Source organism: Pleurodeles waltl, chromosome 6 (genome assembly GCF_031143425.1).
Source record: "Pleurodeles waltl isolate 20211129_DDA chromosome 6, aPleWal1.hap1.20221129, whole genome shotgun sequence".
Classification (NCBI taxonomy): Eukaryota; Metazoa; Chordata; class Amphibia; order Caudata; family Salamandridae; genus Pleurodeles; species Pleurodeles waltl.
The window spans coordinates 82,619,005-82,639,258 of record NC_090445.1 but is presented as its reverse complement, the minus strand read 5'-3'; the positions used below and the strand labels follow the sequence as shown (position 1 = coordinate 82,639,258).

General features: G+C 50.4%; 5 non-coding genes across 5 annotated transcripts; all 5 read right to left on the bottom strand.

Annotated features, from left to right (window-relative positions):
- Positions 1 to 6,523: 6,523 nt before the first annotated feature.
- Positions 6,524 to 6,596, bottom strand: TRNAK-CUU (transfer RNA lysine (anticodon CUU)). The gene has a single exon. It is a non-coding gene; the product is annotated as a tRNA-Lys (tRNA).
- Positions 6,597 to 10,592: 3,996 nt separating this feature from the next.
- Positions 10,593 to 10,665, bottom strand: TRNAK-UUU (transfer RNA lysine (anticodon UUU)). Its single transcript has one exon. It is a non-coding gene; the product is annotated as a tRNA-Lys (tRNA).
- A 1,553-nt stretch (positions 10,666 to 12,218) lies between these two features.
- TRNAK-CUU (transfer RNA lysine (anticodon CUU)) lies at positions 12,219 to 12,291 on the bottom strand. The gene has a single exon. It is a non-coding gene; the product is annotated as a tRNA-Lys (tRNA).
- Positions 12,292 to 13,037: 746 nt separating this feature from the next.
- TRNAK-CUU (transfer RNA lysine (anticodon CUU)) lies at positions 13,038 to 13,110 on the bottom strand. Its single transcript has one exon. It is a non-coding gene; the product is annotated as a tRNA-Lys (tRNA).
- Positions 13,111 to 15,478: 2,368 nt separating this feature from the next.
- Positions 15,479 to 15,551, bottom strand: TRNAK-CUU (transfer RNA lysine (anticodon CUU)). The gene has a single exon. It is a non-coding gene; the product is annotated as a tRNA-Lys (tRNA).
- Positions 15,552 to 20,254: the final 4,703 nt, after the last annotated feature.

Genomic DNA, 20,254 nt, shown 5'->3' with positions numbered 1-20,254 from the left:
GATGGGGAGGGACAGTACGGACCGGAGCGGACTCCGAGCTCGCTGTAAGCACGGGCGGCTCAGGCTAGCAAAAGGGCGCAGGAAAGGCTCGGCCTAGGACCGCTCCCAGCGGCGCCACCCGGGGCGGGAAGTCCTGCGTTGTGTGGAGTCCTGTGGGAATCGTGAGGCAAACTGCAGGATGTGTGTGTGTGTAGTTTTAAGCCTCAGCGAAAATCTGAAAAAGGTGAGAGTTAATGTTCAACCCGAAAATGGAGAAGCCTTTAAAAAGCATCACGCCCAACGTGGGGCTCAAACCCAAGACCCTGAGGTTAAGAGTCTCATGCTCTACCGACTGACCTAGCCTGGCTGGTGTGCCTATGTCATTTCACACACTCTCTGTGTGTTCTTTGTGAGGAAGTAGTGTGTGGTTATCCCAGGAGGCCCCTTTGTTTCATTTTCTCTGCTGCTGACTCGACACAGGCACCTTTCTTTTTCTCCATCTCTCGCTCTACCCCAGTCTTATGTCCCCATCAGTCTCTCTGGAGCTCTGTAGGAGGCTGGACTGGCTTGTAGTGAGTACCAAGGGGTACTTGCACCTTGCACCAGGCCCAGTTATCCCTTATTAGTGTATAGCGTGTCTACCAGCTTAGGCTGATAGATAGTGGTAGCTTAGCAGAGCAGCTTAGGCTGAACTAGGAGACGTGTGAAGCTACTACAGTACCACAAGTGTCACTTGCACAATATCATAAGAAAACACAATACACAGTTATACTAAAAATAAAGGTACTTTATTTTTATGACAATATGCCAAAGTATCTTAGAGTGTACCCTCAGTATGAGGATAGCAAATATACACAAGTTATATGTACACAATACCAAAAATATGCAGTATAGTATTAGAAAACAGTGCAAACAATGTATAGTTACAATAGGATGCAATGGGGACACATAGGGATAGGGGCAACACAAACCATATATTCCAAAAGTGGAATGTGAACCACGAATGGACCCCAAACCTATGTGACCTTGTAGAGGGTCGCTGGGACTATTAGAAAATAGTGAGAGTTAGAAAAATAGCCCTCCCCAAGACCCTGAAAAGTGAGTGCAAAGTGCACTGAAGTTCCCCAAAAGACAAAGAAGTCGTGATAGAGGAATAATGCAGGAAAGACACAAACCAACAATGCAACAACTGTGGATTTCCAATCTAGGGTACCTGTGGAACAAGGGGACCAAGTCCAAAAGTCACAAGCAAGTCGGAGATGGGCAGATGCCTAGGAAATGCCAGCTGTGGGTGCAAAGAAGCTTCTACTGGACAGAAGAAGCTGAGGTTTCTGCAAGAACGAAAAGGGCTAGAGACTTCCCTTTTGGTGGACGGACTTTACTCGCCGTGGAGAGTCGTGCAGAAGTGTTTTCTCGCCGAAAAAACGCCAACAAGCCTTGTTAGCTGCAAATCGTGCGGTTAGCGTTTTTGGACGCTGCTGCGGCCCAGGAGGGACCAGAAGGTCGCAAATTGGACCAGGAGAGAGAGGATACGTCGAGCAAGACAAGGAGCCCTCTCAGCAGCAGGTAGCACCCAGAAAAGTGCCAGAAGCAGGCACTACGAGGATGCGTGAAACGGTGCTTGCCGAAGTTGCACAAAGGAGTCCCACGTCGCCGGAGACCAACTTAGAAAGTCGTGCAATGCAGGTTAGAGTGCCGTGGACCCAGGCTTGGCTGTGCACAAAGGATTTCCGCCGAAAGTGCACGGAAGCCAGAGTAGTTGCAAAAGTCACGGTTTCCAACAATGCAGTCTGGCGTGGGGAGGCAAGGACTTACCTCCACCAAACTTGGACTGAAGAGTCACTGGACTGTGGGAGTCACTTGGACAGAGTTTCTGGATTCGAGGGACCTCGCTCGTCGTGCTGAGAGGAGACCCAAGGGACCGGTAATGCAGCTTTTTGGTGCCTGCGGTTGCAGGGGGAAGATTCCGTCGACCCACGGGAGATTTCTTCGGAGCTTCTGGTGCAGAGAGGAGGCAGACTACCCCCACAGCATGCACAAGCAGGAAAACAGTCGAGAAGGCAGCAGGATCAGCGTTACAGAGTTGCAGTAGTCGTCTTTGCTACTATGTTGCAGTTTTGCAGGCTTCCAGCGCGGTCAGCAGGCGATTCTTTGGCAGAAGGTGAAGAGAGAGATGCAGAGGAACTCTGATGAGCTCTTGCATTCGTTATCTAAAGTTTCCCCAGAGACAGAGACCCTAAATAGCCAGAAAAGAGGGTTTGGCTACCTAGGACGGAGGATAGGCTAGCAACACCTGAAGGAGCCTATCAGAAGGAGTCTCTGACGTCACATGGTGGCACTGGCCACTCAGAGCAGTCCAGTGTGCTGGCAGCACCTCTGTTTCCAAGATGGCAGAGGTCTGGAGCACACTGGAGGAGCTCTGGACACCTCCCAGGGGAGGTGCAGGTCAGGGGAGTGGTCACTCCCCTTTCCTTTGTCCAGTTTCGCGCCAGAGCAGGGGCTAAGGGGTCCCTGAACTGGTGTAGACTGGCTTATGCAGAATTGGGCACATCTGTGCCCAAGAAAGCATTTCCAGAGGCTGGGGGAGGCTACTCCTCTCCTGCCTTCAAACCATTTTCCAAAGGGAGAGGGTGTAACACCCTCTCTCAGAGGAAGTCCTTTGTTCTGCCATCCTGGGACAAGCCTGGCTTGACCCCAGGGGGGCAGAAACCTGTCTGAGGGGTTGGCAGCAGCAGCAGCTGCAGTGAAACCCCAGGAAAGGCAGTTTGGCAGTACCAGGGTCTGTGCTACAGACCACTGGGATCATGGAATTGTCGCAATAATGCCAGGATGGCATAGAGGGGGCAATTCCATGATCTTAGACATGTTACATGGCCATATTCGGAGTTACCATTGTGAAGCTACATATAGGTAGTGACCTATATGTAGTACACGCGTGTAAGGGTGTCCCCGCACTCACAAAGTTCAGGGAATTGGCCCTGAACAATGTGGGGGCACCTTGGCTAGTGCCAGGGTGCCCTCACACTAAGTAACTTTGCACCTAACCTTTACCAGGTAAAGGTTAGACATATAGGTGACTTATAAGTTACTTAAGTGCAGTGTAAAATGGCTGTGAAATAACGTGGACGTTATTTCACTCAGGCTGCAGTGGCAGGACTGTGTAAGAATTGTCAGAGCTCCCTATGGGTGGCAAAAGAAATGCTGCAGCCCATAGGGATCTCCTGGAACCCCAATACCCTGGGTACCTCAGTACCATATACTAGGGAATTATAAGGGTGTTCCAGTAAGCCAATATAAATTGGTAAAATTGGTCACTAGCCTGTTAGTGACAATTTGAAAGAAAAGAGAGAGCATAACCACTGAGGTTCTGATTAGCAGAGCCTCAGTGAGACAGTTAGTCACTACACAGGTAACACATTCAGGCACACTTATGAGCACTGGGGCCCTGGAGAACAGGGTCCCAGTGACACATACAACTAAAACAACATATATACAGTGAAAAATGGGGGTAACATGCCAGGCAAGATGGTACTTTCCTACAAGCTCACTCTGGTACATACATGCATCTGTCCTCTCAACCTGTCTCTGGGCACATACTTAAATGTCCAGTAGAGAACAGTGTGAACTCTCCCTGTGTCGCGAGGTGGCAGTCAGCCTCCAGAGCCGTGTTCCGGAGGCTGCCGGAATGGCCGAGCGGTGTAAGGTGCCACATTCAAGAGCAGTATCTTCCCCAGTCCAGTGGTCAAATCCCGCTGCTGACATAAAGTAGTTTTCATACCTACTTTAATCATAACACCAGCGGGGATGAGACCTTAAACTCCTCTTTTTGAAAGGATGGGGGGGGGACAGGACGGACCGGAGCGGACTCCGAGCTCGCTGTAAGCACGGGCGGCTCAGGCTAGGAAAGGGCGCAGGAAAGGCTCGGCCTAGGACCGCTCCCAGCGACGCCTCTCAGGGCGGGAAGTGCTGCGTTGTGTGGAGTCCTGTGGGAATTGTGAGGAAAACTGCAGGGTGTGTGTGTGTCTGTACTTTTAAGCCTCAGCGAAATATCTGAAAAAGGTGAGAGTTAATGTTAAACCCGAAAATGGAGAAGCCTTTAAAAAGCATCACAGCCAACGTGGGGCTCGAACCCACGACCCTGCGATTAAGAGTCGCATGCGCTACCGACTGAGCTAGCCAGCCTGCTGTGCTTATCACATTTCACACACCCTCTGTGTGTTCTTTGTGAGGAAGTAGTGTGTGGTTATCCCAGGAGGCCCCTTTGTTTCATTTTCTCTGCTGCTGACTCGACACAGGCACCTTTCTCTTTCTCCATCTCTCGCTCTACCCCAGTCTTATTTCCCCATCAGTCTTTCGGGAGCTCACTCTGGTACATACATGCATCTGTCCTTTCAACCTGTCTCTGGGCACATACTTAAATGTCCAGTAGAGAAGATTGTGAACTCTCCCTGTTTCGCGAGGTGGCAGTCATCCTCCAGAGGTGTGTTCCAGAGGCTGCCGGAATGGCCGAGCGGTGTGAGGTGCCACATTCAAGAGCAGTATCTGCCCCAGTCCTGTGATCAAATACCGGTGCCAACATAAAGTAATTTTCATACCTACTTTGATCATAAAACCAGCGGGGATGAGACCTTAAAATCCTCTTTTTGAAAGGATGGGGGGGGGGGCAGGACGGAGCGGAGCGGACTCCGAGCTCGCTGTAAGCACGGGCGGCTCAGGCTATGAAAGGGCGAAGGAAAGGCTCGGCCTAGGACCGCTCCCAGCGGCGCCTCCCAGGGCGGGAAGTGGTGAGTTGTGTGGAGTCCTGTTGGAATCATGAGGCAAACTGCAGGATGTGTGTGTGTGTAGTTTTAAGCCTCAGCGAAATATCTGAAAAAGGTGAGTTAATGTTAAACCTGAAAATGGAGAAGGCTTTAAAAAGCTTCACGCACAGCATGGGGCTCGAACCCACGACCCTGAGATTAAGAGTCTCATGCTCTACCGAATGAGCTAGCGAGGCTGCTGTACCTATATCATTTCACACACCCTCTGTGTGTTCTTTGTGAGGAAGTAGTGTGTGGTTATCCCAGGAGGCCCCTTTGTTTCATTTTCTCTGCTGCTGACTCGACCCAGGCACCTTTCTCTTTCTCCATCTCTCGCTCTACCCCAGTCTTATGTCCCCATCAGTCTCTCTGGAGCTCACTGTGGTACATACATGCATCTGTCCTCTCAACCTGTCTCTGGGCACATACTTAAATGTCCAGTAGAGAACAGTGTGAACTCTCCCTGTGTCGCGAGGTGGCAGTCAGCCTCCAGAGCCGCGTTCCGGAGGCTGCCGGAATGGCCGAGCGGTGTAAGGTGCCACATTCAAGAGCAGTATTTTCCCCAGTCCCGTGGTCAAATCCCGCTGCTGACATAAAGTAGTTTTCATACCTACTTTAATCATAACACCAGCGGGGATGAGACCTTAAACTCCTCTTTTTAAAAGGATGGGGGGGGGGGGACAGGACGGACCGGAGCGGACTCCGAGCTCGCTGTAAGCACGGGCGGCTCAGGCTAGGAAAGGGCGCAGGAAAGGTTCGGCCTAGGACCGCTCCCTGCGGCGCCTCCCAGGGCGGGAAGTGCTGCGTTGTGTGGAGTCCTGTGGGAATCGTGAGGCAAACTGCAGGATGTGTGTGTGTGTAGTTTTAAGCCTCAGCGAAATATCGGAAAAAGGTGAGAGTTAATGTTAAACCCGAAAATGGAGAAGCCTTTAAAAAGCATCACACCCAACGTGGGGCTCAAACCCACGACCCTGAGATTAAGAGGCTCATGCTCTACCGACTGAGCTAGCCGGGCTGCTGTGTCCATGTTATTTCACACACCCTCTGTGTGTTCTTTGTGAGGAAGTAGTGTGTGGTTATCCCAGGAGCCCCCTTTGTTTCATTTTCTCTGCTGCTGACTCGACACAGGCACCTTTCTCTTTCTCCATCTCTCACTCTACCCCAGTCTTATGTCCCCATCAGTCTCTCTGGAGCTCACTCTGGTACATACATGCATCTGTCCTCTCAACCTGTCTCTGGGCACAAACTTAAATTTCCAGTAGAGAACAGTGTGAACTCTCCCTGTTTCGCGAGGTGGCAGTCAGCCTCCAGAGCCGCATCCGGAGGCTGCCGGAATGGCCGAGCGGTGTAAGGCGCCACATTCAAGAGCAGTATTTTCCCCCGTCCTGTGGTCAAATCCCGCTGCTGACATAAAGTAGTTTTCATACCTACTTTAATCATAACACCAGCGGGGATGAGACCTTAAACTCCTCTTTTTGAAAGGATTGGGGGGGGACAGGACGGACCGGAGCGGACTCCGAGCTCGCTGTAAGCACGGGCGGCTCAGGCTAGGAAAGGGCTCAGGAAAGGCTCGGCCTAGGACCGCTCCCAGCGGCGCCTCCCAGGGCGGGAAGTGCTGCGTGGTGTGGAGTACTGTGGCAAACTGCAGGATGTGTGTTTGTGTATTTTTAAGCCTCAGCGAAATATCTGAAAAAGGAGAGAGTTAATGTTAAACCCGAAAAGGGAGAAGCCTTTAAAAAGCATCACGCCCAACGTGGGGCTCAAACCCACGACCCTGAGATTAAGAGTCTCATGCTCTACCGACTGAGCTAGCCGGGCTGCTGTGCCTATGTCATTTCACACACCCTTTGTGTGTTCTTTGTGAGGAAGTAGTGTGTGGTTATCCCAGGAGGCCCCTTTGTTTCATTTTCTCTGCTGCTGACTCGACCCAGGCACCTTTCTCTTTCTCCATCTCTAGCTCTACCCCAGTCTTATGTCCCCATCAGTCTCTCTGGAGCTCACTCTGGTACATACATGCATCTGTCCTCTCAACCTGTCTCTGGGCACATACTTAAAGGTCCAGTAGAGAACAGTGTGAACTCTCCCTGTTTCGAGAGGTGGCAGTCAGCCTCCAGAGCCGTGTTTGGGAGGCTGCCGGAATGGCCGAGCGGTGTGAGGCGCCACATTCAAGAACAGCATCTTCCCCAGTCCTTTGATCAAATACTGCTGCCAACATAAAGTAGTTTTCATACCTACTTTGATCATAACACCAGCGGGGATGAGACCTTAAAATCCTCTATTTGAAAGGATGGGGGGGGGACAGGACGGAGCGGAGCAGACTCCGAGCTCGCTGTAAGCACGGGCGGCTCAGCCTAGGAAATGGCGCAGGAAAGGCTTGACCTAGGACCGCTCCCAGCGGCGCCTCCCAGGGCGGGAAGTGTTCGTTGTGTGGAGTCCTGTGGGAATCGTGAGGCAAACTGCAGGGTGTGTGTGTGTGTACTTTTAAGCCTCAGCGAAATATCTGAAAAAGGTGAGAGTTAATGTTAAACACGAAAATGGAGAAGCCTTTAAAAAGCATCACGCCCAATGTGGGGCTCGAACCCACGACCCTGAGATTAAGAGTCTCTTGCGCTACCGACTGAGCTAGCCAGGCTGCTGTGCCTATGTCATTTCACACACCCTCTGTGTGTTCTTTGTGAGGAAGTAGTGTGTGGTTATCCCAGGAGGCCCCTTTGTTTCATTTTCTCTGCTGCTGACTCGACACAGGCACCTTTCTCTTTCTCCATCTCTCGCTCTACCCCAGTCTTATGTCCCCATCAGTCTTTTGGGAGCTCCCTCTGGTACATACATGCATCTGTCCTTTCAACCTGTCTCTGGGCACATACTTAAATGTCCAGTAGAGAAGATTGTGAACTCTCCCTGTTTCGCGAGGTGGCAGTCAGCCTCCAAAGCTGTGTTCCGGAGGCTGCCGGAATGGCTGAGCAGTGTAAGGCGCCACATTCAAGAGCAGTATCTTCCCCAGTCCTGTGATCAAATACCGCTGCAGACTTAAAGTAGTTTTCATACCTACTTTAATCATAACACCAGCCGGGATGAGACCTTAAACTCCTCTTTTTGATAGGATGGGGGGGGACAGGACGGACCGGAGCGGACTCCGAACTCGCTGTAAGCACGGGCGGCTCAGGCGAAGAAAGGGCGCAGGAAAGGCTCGGCCTAGGACCGCTCCCAGTGGCGGCTCCCAGGGCAGGAAGTGCTGCGTTGTGTGGAGTCCTGTGGGAATCGTGTGGCAAACTGCAGGATGTGTGTGTGTGTAGTTTTAAGCCTCAGCAAAATATCTGAAAAAGGTGAGAGTTAATGTTAAACCCGAAAATGGAGAAGCCTTTAAAAAGCTTCACACCCAACATGGGGTTTGAACACATGACCCTGAGATTAAGAGTCTCATGCTTTACCGACTGAGCTAGCCAGGCTGCTGTGACTATGTCATTTCACACACCCTCTGTGTGTTCTTTGTGAGGAATAGTCTGTGGTTATCCCAGGAGGCCCCTTTGTTTCATTTTCTCTGCTGCTGACTCGACACAGGCACCTTTCTCTTTCTCCATCTCTCGCTCTACCCCAGTCTTATGTCCCCATCAGTCTTTCGGGAGCTCACTCTGGTACATACATGCATCTGTCCTCTCAACCTGTCTCTGGGCACATACTTAAAGGTCCAGTAGAGAACAGTGTGAACTCTCCCTGTTTCGAGAGGTGGCAATCAGCCTCCAGAGGCGTGTTTGGAGGCTGCCGGAATGGCCGAGCGGTGTGAGGCACCACATTCAAGAGCAGTATCTTCCCCAGTCCTGTGATCAAATACCGCTGCCAACATAAAGTAGTTTTCATACCTACTTTAATCGTAACACCAGCGGGGATGAGACCTTAAAATCCTCTTTTTGAAAGGATGGGGGGGGGACAGGACGGACCGGAGCGGACTCCGAACTCGCTGTAAGCACGGGCGGCTCAGGCGAAGAAAGGGCGCAGGAAAGGCTCGGCCTAGGACCGCTCCCAGCGGCGCCTCCCAGGGCGGGAAGTGCTGCGTTGTGTTGAGTCCTGTGGGAATCCTGAGGCAAACTGAAGTATGTGTGTGTGTGTAGTTTTAAGCCTCGGCGAAATATCTGAAAAAGGTGAGAGTTAATGTTAATCCCGAAAAGGGAGAAGCCTTTAAAAAGCATCACGCCCAACGTGGAGCTCAAACCCACGACCCTGAGATTAAGAGTCTCATGCTCCACCGACTGAGGTAGCCGGGCTGCTGTGCCTATGTCATTTCACACACCCTCTGTGTGTTCTTTGTGAGGAAGTAGTGTGTGGTTATCCCAGGAGGCCCCTTTGTTTAATTTTCTCTGCTGCTGACTCGACCCAGGCACCTTTCTCTTTCTCCATCTCTCGCTCTACCCCAGTCTTATGTACCCATCAGTCTCTCTGGAGCTCACTCTGGTACATACATGCATCTGTCCTCTCAACCTGTCTCTGGGCACATACTTAAATGTCCAGTAGAGAACAGTGTGAACTCTCCCTGTTTTGCGAGGTGGCAGTCAGCCTCCAGAGCAGTATCCGGAGGCTGCCGGAATGGCCGAGCGGTGTAAGGCGCCACATTCAAAAGCAGTATTTTCCCCAGTCCCGTGGTCAAATCCCGCTGCTGACATAAAGTACTTTTCATACCTACTTTAATCATAACACCAGCGGGGATGAGACCTTAAACTCCTCTTTTTGAAAGGATGGGGGGGACAGGACGGACCGGAGCGGACTCCGAGCTCGCTGTAAGCACGAGCGGCTCAGGCTAGGAAAGGGCGCTGGAAAGGCTCGGCCTAGGACCGCTCCCAGCGGCGCCTCCCAGGGCGGGAAGTGCTGCGTTGTGTGGAGTCCTGTGGGAATCGTGAGGCAAACTGCAGGGTGTGTGTGTGTGTGTAGTTTTAAGTCTCAGCGAAATATCTGAAAAAGGTGAGAGTTAATGTTAAACCCGAAAATGGAGAAGCCTTTAAAAAGCATCACTCCCAACGTGGGGATCGAGCACACAACGCTGAGATTAAGAGTCTCATGCGCTACCAACTGAGCTAGCCGGGCTGCTGTGCCTATGTCATTTCACACACCCTCTGTGTGTTCTTTGTGAGGAAGTAGTGTGTGGTTATCCCAGGAGGCCCCTTTGTTTCATTTTCTCTGCTGCTGACTCGACACAGGCACCTTTCTCTTTCTCCATCTCTCGCTCTACCCCAGTCTTATGTCCCCATCAGTCTCTCTGGAGCTCACTGTGGTACATACATGCATCTGTCCTCTCAACCTGTCTCTGGGCACATACTTAAATGTCCAGTAGAGAAGAGTGTGAACTCTCCCTGTGTCGCGAGGTGGCAGTCAGCCTCCAGAGCGGTGTTCCGTAGGCTGCCGGAATGGCCGAGCGGTGTAAGGTGTCACATTCAAGAGCAGTATCTTCCCCAGTCCCGTGGTCAAATCCTGCTGCTGACATAAAGTAGTTTTCATACCTACTTTAATCATAACACCAGTGGGGATGAGACCTTAAACTCCTCTTTTTGAAAGGATGGGGGGGGACAGGACTGACCGGAGCGGACTCCGAGCTCGCTGTAAGCACGGGCGGCTCATGCTAGGAAAGGGCACAGGAAAGGCTCGGCTTAGGACCACTCCCAGCAGCGCCTCCCAGGGCAGGAAGTGCTGCGTTGTGTGGAGTCCTGTGGGAATCGTGAGGCAAACTGCAGGATGTGTGTGTGTGTAGTTTTAAGCCTCAGAGAAATATCTGAAAAAGGTGAGAGTTAATGTTAAACCCGAAAATGGAGAAGCCTTTAAAAAGCATCACACCCAACGTCGGGCTCGAACCCACGACCCTGAGATTAAAAGTCTCATGCTCTACCAACTGAGCTAGCCGGGCTGCTGTGCCTATGTCGTTTCACACACCCTCTGTGTGTTCTTTGTGAGGAAGTAGTGTGTGGTTATCCCAGGAGGCCGCTTTGTTTCATTTTCTCTGCTGCTGACTCGACACAGGCACCTTTCTCTTTCTCCATCTTTCGCTCTACCCCAGTCTTATGTCCCCATCAGTCTCTCTGGAGCTCACTCTGGTACATACATGCATCTGTCCTCTCAACCTGTCTCTGGGCACATACTTAAATGTCGAGTATAGAACAGTGTGAACTCTCCCTGTTTCGCGAGGTGGCAGTCAGCCTCCAGAGCCGTGTTCTGGAGGCTGCCGGAATGGCCGAGCGGTGTAAGGCGCCACATTCAAGAGCAGTATCTTCCCCAGTCCCGTGGTCAAATTCCGCTGCTGACATAAAGTAGTTTTCATACCTACTTTAATCATAACACCAGCGGGGATGAGATCTTAAACTCCTCTTTTTGAAAGTATGGGGTGGGGGACAGGACGGACCGGAGCGGACTCCGAGCTCGCTGTAAGCACGGGCGGCTCAGGCTAGGAAAGGGTGCAGGAAAGGCTCGGCCTAGGACCGCTCCCAGCGGCGCCTCCCAGGGCGGGAAGTGCTGCGTTGTGTGGAGTCCTGTGGGAATCGTGAGGCAAACTGCAGGATGTGTGTGTGTGTGTAGTTTTAAGCCTCAGCGAAATATCTGAAAAAGGTGAGAGTTAATGTTAAACCCGAAAATGGAGAAGCCTTTAAAAAGCATCACGCCCAACATGGGGCTCGAACCCACTACCCTGAGATTAAGAGTCTCATGCGCTACCGACTGAGCTAGCCAGGCTGCTGTGCTTATCTTATTTCACACACCCTCTGTGTGTTCTTTGTGAGGCAGTAGTGTGTGGTTATCCCAGGAGGCCCCTTTGTTTCATTTTCTCTGCTGCTGACTCGACACAGGCACCTTTCTCTTTCTCCATCTCTCGCTCTACCCCAGTCTTATGTCCCCATCAGTCTTTCTGGAGCTCACCCTGGTACATACATGCATCTGTCCTCTCAACCTGTCTCTGGGCACATGCTTAAATGTCCAGTAGAGAACAGTGTGAACTCTCCCTGTTTCGCGAGGTGGCAGTCAGCCTCCAGAGCCGTGTTCCGGAGGCTGCCGTGAGCGGTGTGAGGCGCCACATTCAAGAGCAGTATCTTCCCCAGTCCCGTGGTCAAATCCCGCTGCTGACATAAAGTAGTTTTCACACCTACTTTAATCATAACACCAGCGGGGATGAGACCTTAAACTCCTCTTTTTGAAAGGACGGGGGGGGACAGGATGGACCGGAGTGGACTCCGAGCTCGCTGTAAGCACGGGCGGCTCAGGATAGGAAAGGGCGCAGGAAAGGCTCAGCCTAGGACAGCTCCCAACGGCGCCTCCCAGGGCGGGAAGTGCTGCGTTGTGTGGAGTCCTGTGGGAATCGTAAGGCAAACTGCAGGATGTGTGTGTGTGTAGTTTTAAGCCTCAGCAAAATATCTGAAAAAGGTGAGAGTTAATGGTAAACCCGAAAATGGAGAAGCCTTTAAAAAAGCATCACGCCCAATGTGGGGCTCGAACCCACGACCCTGAGATTAAGAGTCTCATGCTCTACCAACTGAGCTAGCCAGGCTGCTGTGCCTATGTCATTTCACACACCCTCTGTGTGTTCTTTGTGAGGAAGTAGTGTGTGGTTATCCCAGGAGGCCCCTTTGTTTCATTTTCTCTGCTGCTGACTCGACACAGGCACCTTTCTCTTTCTCCATCTCTCGCTCTACCCCAGTCTTCTGTCCTCATCAGTCTCTCTGGAGCTCACTCTGGTACATACGTGCATCTGTCCTCTCAACCTGTCTCTGGGCACATACTTAAATGTCCAGTAGAGAACAGTGTGAACTCTACCTATTTTGCGAGGTGGCAGTCAGCCTCCAGAGCCGCTTTCCGGAGGCTGCCGGAATGGCTGAGCGGTGTAAGGTGCCACATTCAAGAGCAGTATCTTCCCCAGTCCTGTGATCAAATCCTACTGCTGACATAAAGTAGTTTTCATACCTACTTTAATCATAACACCAGCAGGGATGAGACCTTAAACTCCTGTTTTTGAAAGGATGGGGGGGGGGGGGACAGGACGGACCGGAGCGGAGTCCAAGCTCGCTGTAAGCATGGGCGGCTCAGGCTAGGAAAGGGTGCAGGAAAGGCTCGGCCTAGGACCGCTCCCAGCGGCGCCTCCCAGGGCGGGAAGTGCTGCGTTGTGTGGAGTCCTGTGGGAATCGTGAGACAAACTGCAGGATGTGTGTGTGTGTAGTTTTAAGCCTCAGCGAAATATCAGAAAAAGGTGAGAGTTAATGTTAAACCCGAAAATGGAGAAGCCTTTAAAAAGCATCACGCCCAACGTGGGGCTCGAACCCACGACCCTGAGATTAAGAGTCTCATGCTCTACCGACTGAGCTAGTCAGGCTGCTGTGCCTACGTCATTTCACACACCCTCTGTGTGTTCTTCGTGAGGAAGTAGTGTGTGGTTATCCCAGGAGGCCCCTTTGTTTCATTTTCTCTGCTGCTGACTCAACACAGGCACCTTTCTCTTTCTCCATCTCTCGCTCTACCCCAGTCTTATGTCCCCTTCAGTCTCTCTGGAGCTCACTCTGGTACATACATGCATCTGTCCTCTCAACCTGTCTCTGGGCACATACTTAAATGTCCAGTAGAGAACAGTGTGAACTCTCCCTGTTTCGCGAGGTGGCAGTCAGCCTCCAGAGCTGTATCTGTAGGCTGCTGGAATGGCCGAGCGGTGTAAGGTGCCACATTCAAGAGCAGTATCTTCCCCAATCCCGTGGTCAAATCCCGCTGCTGACATAAAGTAGTTTTCATACCTACTTTAATCATAACACCAGCGGGGATGAGACCTGAAACTCCTCTTTTTGAAAGGATGGGGGGGACAGGACGGACCGGAGCGGACTCCGAGCTCAATGTAAGCAGGGTAGGAAAGGGCGCAGGAAAGGCTTGGCCTAGGACCGCTCCCAGTGGCGCCTCCCAGGGCGGGAAGTGCTGCATTGTGTGGAGTCCTGTGGGAATCGTGAGGCAAACTGCAGGATGTGTGTGTGTGTGTAGTTTTAAGCCTCAGCGAAATATCTGAAAAAGGTGAGAGTTAATGTTAAACCCGAAAATGGAGAAGCCTTTTAAAAGCATCACGCCCAACGTGGGGCTCAAACCCACGACCCTGAGATTAAGAGTCTCATGCGCTACTGACTGAGCTAGCCAGGCTGCTGTGCTTATCTTATTTCACACACCCTCTGTGTGTTCTTTGTGAGGCAGTAGTGTGTGGTTATCCCAGGAGGCCCCTTTGTTTAATTTTCTCTGCTGCTGACTCGACACAGGCACCTTTCTCTTTCTCCATCTCTCGCTCTACCCCAGTCTTATGTCCCCATCAGTCTTTCTGGAGCTCACCCTGGTACATACATGCATCTGTCCTCTCAACCTGTCTCTGGGCACATGCTTAAATGTCCAGTAGAGAACAGTGTGAACTCTCCCTGTTTCGCGAGGTGGCAGTCAGCCTCCAGAGCCGTGTTCCGGAGGCTGCCGGAATGGCTGAGCGGTGTGAGGCGCCACATTCAAGAGCAGTATCTTCCCCAGTCCCGTGGTCAAATCCCGCTGCTGACATAAAGTAGTTTTCATACCTACTTTAATCATAACACCAGCGGGGATGAGACCTTAAACTCCTCTTTTTGAAAGGATGGGGGGGGACAGGATGGACCGGAGTGGACTCCGAGCTCGCTGTAAGCACGGGCGGCTCAGGATAGGAAAGGGCGCAGGAAAGGCTCAGCCTATGACAGCTCCCAACGGCGTCTCCCAGGGCGGGAAGTGCTGCGTTGTGTGGAGTCCTGTGGGAATCGTAAGGCAAACTGCAGGATGTGCGTGTGTGTAGTTTTAAGCCTCAGCGAAATATCTGAAAAAGGTGAGAGTTAATGGTAAACCCGAAAATGGAGAAGCCTTTAAAAAAGCATCACGCCCAATGTGGGGCTCGAACCCACAACCCTGAGATTAAGAGTCTCATGCTCTACCAACTGAGCTAGCCAGGCTGCTGTGCCTATGTCATTTCACACACCCTCTGTGTGTTCTTTGTGAGGAAGTAGTGTGTGGTTATCCCAGGAGGCCCCTTTGTTTCATTTTCTCTGCTGCTGACTCGACACAGGCACCTTTCTCTTTCTCCATCTCTCGCTCTACCCCAGTCTTCTGTCCTCATCAGTCTCTCTGGAGCTCACTCTGGTACATACGTGCATCTGTCCTCTCAACCTGTCTCTGGGCACATACTTAAATGTCCAGTAGAGAACAGTGTGAACTCTCCCTATTTTGCGAGGTGGCAGTCAGCCTCCAGAGCCGCTTTCCGGAGGCTGCCGGAATGGCTGAGCGGTGTAAGGTGCCACATTCAAGAGCAGTATCTTCCCCAGTCCTGTGATCAAATCCTACTGCTGACATAAAGTAGTTTTCATACCTACTTTAATCATAACACCAGCAGGGATGAGACCTTAAACTCCTCTTTTTGAAAGGATGGGGGGGGGGGGGGGGGACAGGACGGACCGGAGCGGAGTCCGAGCTCGCTGTAAGCATGGGCGGCTCAGGCTAGGAAAGGGTGCAGGAAAGGCTCGGCCTAGGACCGCTCCCAGCGGCGCCTCCCAGGGCGGGAAGTGCTGCGTTGTGTGGAGTCCTGTGGGAATCGTGAGACAAACTGCAGGATGTGTGTGTGTGTAGTTTTAAGCCTCAGCGAAATATCAGAAAAAGGTGAGAGTTAATGTTAAACCCGAAAATGGAGAAGCCTTTAAAAAGCATCACGCCCAACGTGGGGCTCGAACCCACGACCCTGAGATTAAGAGTCTCATGCTCTACCGACTGAGCTAGTCAGGCTGCTGTGCCTACGTCATTTCACACACCCTCTGTGTGTTCTTTGTGAGGAAGTAGTGTGTGGTTATCCCAGGAGGCCCCTTTGTTTCATTTTCTCTGCTGCTGACTCAACACAGGCACCTTTCTCTTTCTCCATCTCTCGCTCTACCCCAGTCTTATGTCCCCTTCAGTCTCTCTGGAGCTCACTCTGGTACATACATGCATCTGTCCTCTCAACCTGTCTCTGGGCACATACTTAAATGTCCAGTAGAGAACAGTGTGAACTCTCCCTGTTTCGCGAGGTGGCAGTCAGCCTCCAGAGCTGTATCTGTAGGCTGCTGGAATGGCCGAGCGGTGTAAGGTGCCACATTCAAGAGCAGTATCTTCCCCAATCCCGTGGTCAAATCCGCTGCTGACATAAAGTAGTTTTCATACCTACTTTAATCATAACACCAGCGGGGATGAGACCTTAAACTCCTCTTTTTGAAAGGATGGGGGGCGGGAACAGGACGGACCGGAGCGGACTCAGAGCTCGCTGTAAGCACGGGCGGCTCAGGCTAGGAAAGGGCGCAGGAAAGGCTCGGCCTAGGACCGCTCCCAACGGCGCCTCCCAGGGCGGGAAGTGCTGCGTTGTGTGGAGTTCTGTGGGAATCGTGAGGCAAACTGCAGGATGTGTGTGTGTGTAGTTTTAAGCCTCAGCGAAATATCTGAAAAAGGAGAGAGTTAATGTTAAACCCGAAAATGGAGAAGCCTTTAAAAAGCGTCACTCCCAACATGGGGCTCGAACCCACGACGCTGAGATTAAGAATCTCATGCGCTACCGACTGAGCTAGCCAGACTGCTATGTCTATCTCATTTCACACACCCTCTGTGTGTTCTTTGTGAGGCAGTAGTGTGTGGTTATCCCAGGATGCCCCTTTGTTTCATTTTCTCTGCTGCTGACTCGACACAGGCACCTTTCTCTTTCTCCATCTCTCGCTCTACCCCAGTCTTATGTCCCCATCAGTCTTTCTGGAGCTCACTCTGGTACATACATGCATCTGTCCTCTCAACCTGTCTCTGGGCACATGCTTAAATGTCCAGTAGAGAACAGTGTGAACTCTCCCTGTTTCGCGAGGTGGGACTCAGCCTCCAGAGCCGTGTTCTGGAGGCTGCCGGAATGGCCGAGCGGTGTAAGGTGCCACATTCAAGAGCAGTATCTTCCCCAGTCCCGTGGCCAAATCCCGCTGCTGACATAAAGTAGTTTTCATACCTACTTTATCATAACACCAGCGGTGATGAGACCTTAAACTCCTCTTTTTGAAAGGATGGGGGGGACAGGACGGACCGGAGCGGACTCCGACCTCGCTGTAAGCACGGGCGGCTCAGGCTAGGAAAGGGCGCAGGAAAGGCTCGGCCTAGGACCGCTCCCAGCGGCGCCTCTCAGGGCGGGAAGTGCTGCGTTGTGTGGAGTCCTGTGGGAATCGTGAGGCAAACTGCAGGATGTGTGTGTGTGTAGTTTTAAGCCTCAGCAAAATATCTGAAAAAGGTGAGAGTTAATGTTAAACCCGAAAATGGAGAAGCCTTTAAAAAGCATCACGCCCAACGTGGGGTTCGAACCCACGACTAAGAGTCTCATGCTCTACCGACTGAGCTAGTCAGGCTGCTGTGCCTATGTCATTTCACACACCCTCTGTGTGTTCTTTGTGAGGAAGTAGTGTGTGGTTATCCCAGGAGGCCCCTTTGTTTCATTTTCTCTGTTGCTGACTCGACACAGGCACCTTTCTCTTTCTCCATCTCTCGCTCTACCCCATTCTTATGTCCCCATCAGTCTCTCTGGAGCTCACTCTGGTGCATACATGCATCTGTCCTCTCAACCTGTCTCTGGGCACATACTTAAATGTCCAGTAGAGAACAGTGTGAACTCTCCCTGTTTCGAGAGGTGGCAGTCAGCCTCCAGAGCCGTGTTTGGGAGGCTGCCGGAATGGCCGAGCAGTGTGAGGCACCACATTCAAGAGCAGTATCTTCCCCAGTCCTGTGATCAAATACCGCTGCCAACATAAAGTAGTTTTCATACCTACTTTAATCATAACACCAGCGGGGATGAGACCTTAAAATACTCTTTTTGAAAGGATGGGGGGGAACAGGACGGAGCGGAGCGGACTCCGAGCTCGCTGTACGCACAGGCGGCTCAGGCTAGGAAAGGGCGCAGGAAAGGCTCGGCCTAGGACCGCTCCCAGCGGTGCCTCCCAGGGCGGGAAGTGCTGCATTGTGTGGAGTCCTGTGGGAATCGTGAGGCAAACTGCAGGATGTGTGTGTGTGTAGTTTTAAGCCTCAGCGAAATATCTGAAAAAGGTGAGAGTTAATGTTAAACCCGAAAATGGAGAAGCCTTTAAAAAGCATCACGCCCAACGTGTGGCTCAAACCCACGACACTGAGATTAAGAGTCTCATGCTCTATCGACTGAGCTACCCGGGCTGCTGTGCATATGTCATTTCGCACACCCTCTGTGTGTTCTTTGTGAGGAAGTAGTGTGTGGTTATCCCAGGAGGCCCCTTTGTTTCATTTTCTCTGCTGCTGACTCGACACAGGCACATGCATCTGTCCTCTCAACCTCTCTCTGGGCACATACTTAAATGTCCCGTAGAGAACAGTGTGAACGCTCCTTGTTTCGCGAGGTGGCAGTCAGCCTCCAGAGCTGTGTTCCTAAGGCTGCCGGAATGGCCGAGAGGTGTAAGGTGCCACATTCAAGAGCAGTATCTTCCCCAGTCCTGTGATCAAATACCGCTGCCGACATAAAGTAGTTTTCATACCTACTTTAATCTGATGTAGGAAGAATAGGAATACATCACATACAAACAAACATAAATTCCCAAAACCCAATACAAGCATTTTAGGCTAGATAGTTGTAAACCAATGTAAGTAGTGAAAGGCTTAATACATGACATGTTTAAAAAAGACAGACTGTGGGTTCAATAGAAAAGACAGGTCATATTTAGGACAAACAAACACTTATTAGTTAGGAAACATATATACATGCTGCATTGTTAAGTTAGCTGTGCTGAAACACACAAGAGGCCCCAGCCACACTAGAATGATTTTTTTCTTTAAAGCTGCACCAACTGTTGCTTTCATAATGTTCACTCAGCATGAACAGGGTGGAACAGAAGGGTGTATCCTTCCTTAGCACAGGGGTCCTAAAAACCACAAGTCATTCATATCGTGTTAAGGGGAATTGTGTAAAGGGTCAGATAAGTAGTTGCAAGGCAGGGCTACCATGAGCAGCACGCAACATATAATCTCTTGTTGTGCAGAAAGATAGATAGGGTGAATGACGTCAGTGTAACTTACCCACCCATGAGGCCAACAAGTGCATGTGCTTCTTTCCAAAGGCACCTCATTATCTTATCTGTACTGCTTGTAGTTGCTTACGTCAATGGTGAACTCTTCACCACAGTTTTTTGTAGTTTTTACAGTATAAATGCTACTGGTGTTTGAACCAGAACTTTGAACTTCAGTCATGGCCTCTATGTTGAGACTGCCTGTTGTTCCCAGCTGAAAATCGATTAAACCTATATTATTGTGTCAAATTGATCTGTCTCATTTTGTTAACAGATTTCCCTCTAACATATTGGCCAGCTAAGCCAGGAGCACTACTTTGATCTCACCAACTGCTGGACTGGGGGCCCAGCCTGTCTCCACGAGGTGATTTGCGCACTTTTTAAAGAGGTAAGGGAGATGCCAACATTTATTTAAAAATCTCTGATTTCGTGGGGACAGATGGGTCTCAGTGGAAGGTAGTGAAGTGGACAAAGTACGAGGTCTGTTCCTTTTATTTTATAAAGACAGTTACAATTTTGACACTGTAATGTATGTAATTTTTGTGTTTGCATGCAAGATTGTGTATGAATTGAGATAATATTAAGGGATCCCGGTGGTAAATCCGGAAGATACAGGGAGCTTGACTAAGTAAGTCAAAAGTGGTCAGGAGTAGTGTTGGGCTTGGGGGCTGAGCAATCAGTGTATGTTTTAAAGAACACTCATGTCAACCTAACCCAGATATTGAATCTGGAAGTCACCATTTTTTGTTGTTGTTGAAAATAGTGAAAAGTTGTCCCCTCTATGAATCCAGAGGGAAGTGACCAGTAGTATTTTGTTTGCCCTAGTATGAAATTAAGAATGACTGTGTATGTATATTAAAATTTATGGTGTATGTATATGCATGTATAGACAGAAATGTGGCCACATAATAATGTCAATATATAAGTTTGTTATTTAGTGTATAATTTAGGAATAAGTATCTGACCTCCTATTCTTATGAAGGTTAAGTCATAACAGTATACTCAAAAGTGAAGTACTGTCCCAAAAAAGTCAACTAATTAATTCCACATCCCTGAATTAATTATTCATTTTTATAACATTCAGGCTGTCGCCCTCTGCAACAGAACTGACCTTAGTAGATCAGCAATATCAATAACATAGAATCATTTTTTAAGTCAGAAGTTTAGGAATGTCTAAGTATTTATAGTATATCACCCCTAGGCCTTAAAAACAATCTACATTGACATAAAAGAAATGCCTGTTAGACAATTATAAAAACAATATTCAAAGAACTAATACAAGGACATTATCCTCCAAGTTAAACGTAGTGTAGTAGCCTCATGAACCCCATGACAAATATTGACACTACTAACTATTATTCCCATTATCAAACTATAGAGCCTCAATATTGGAGGCTAGATGAAATA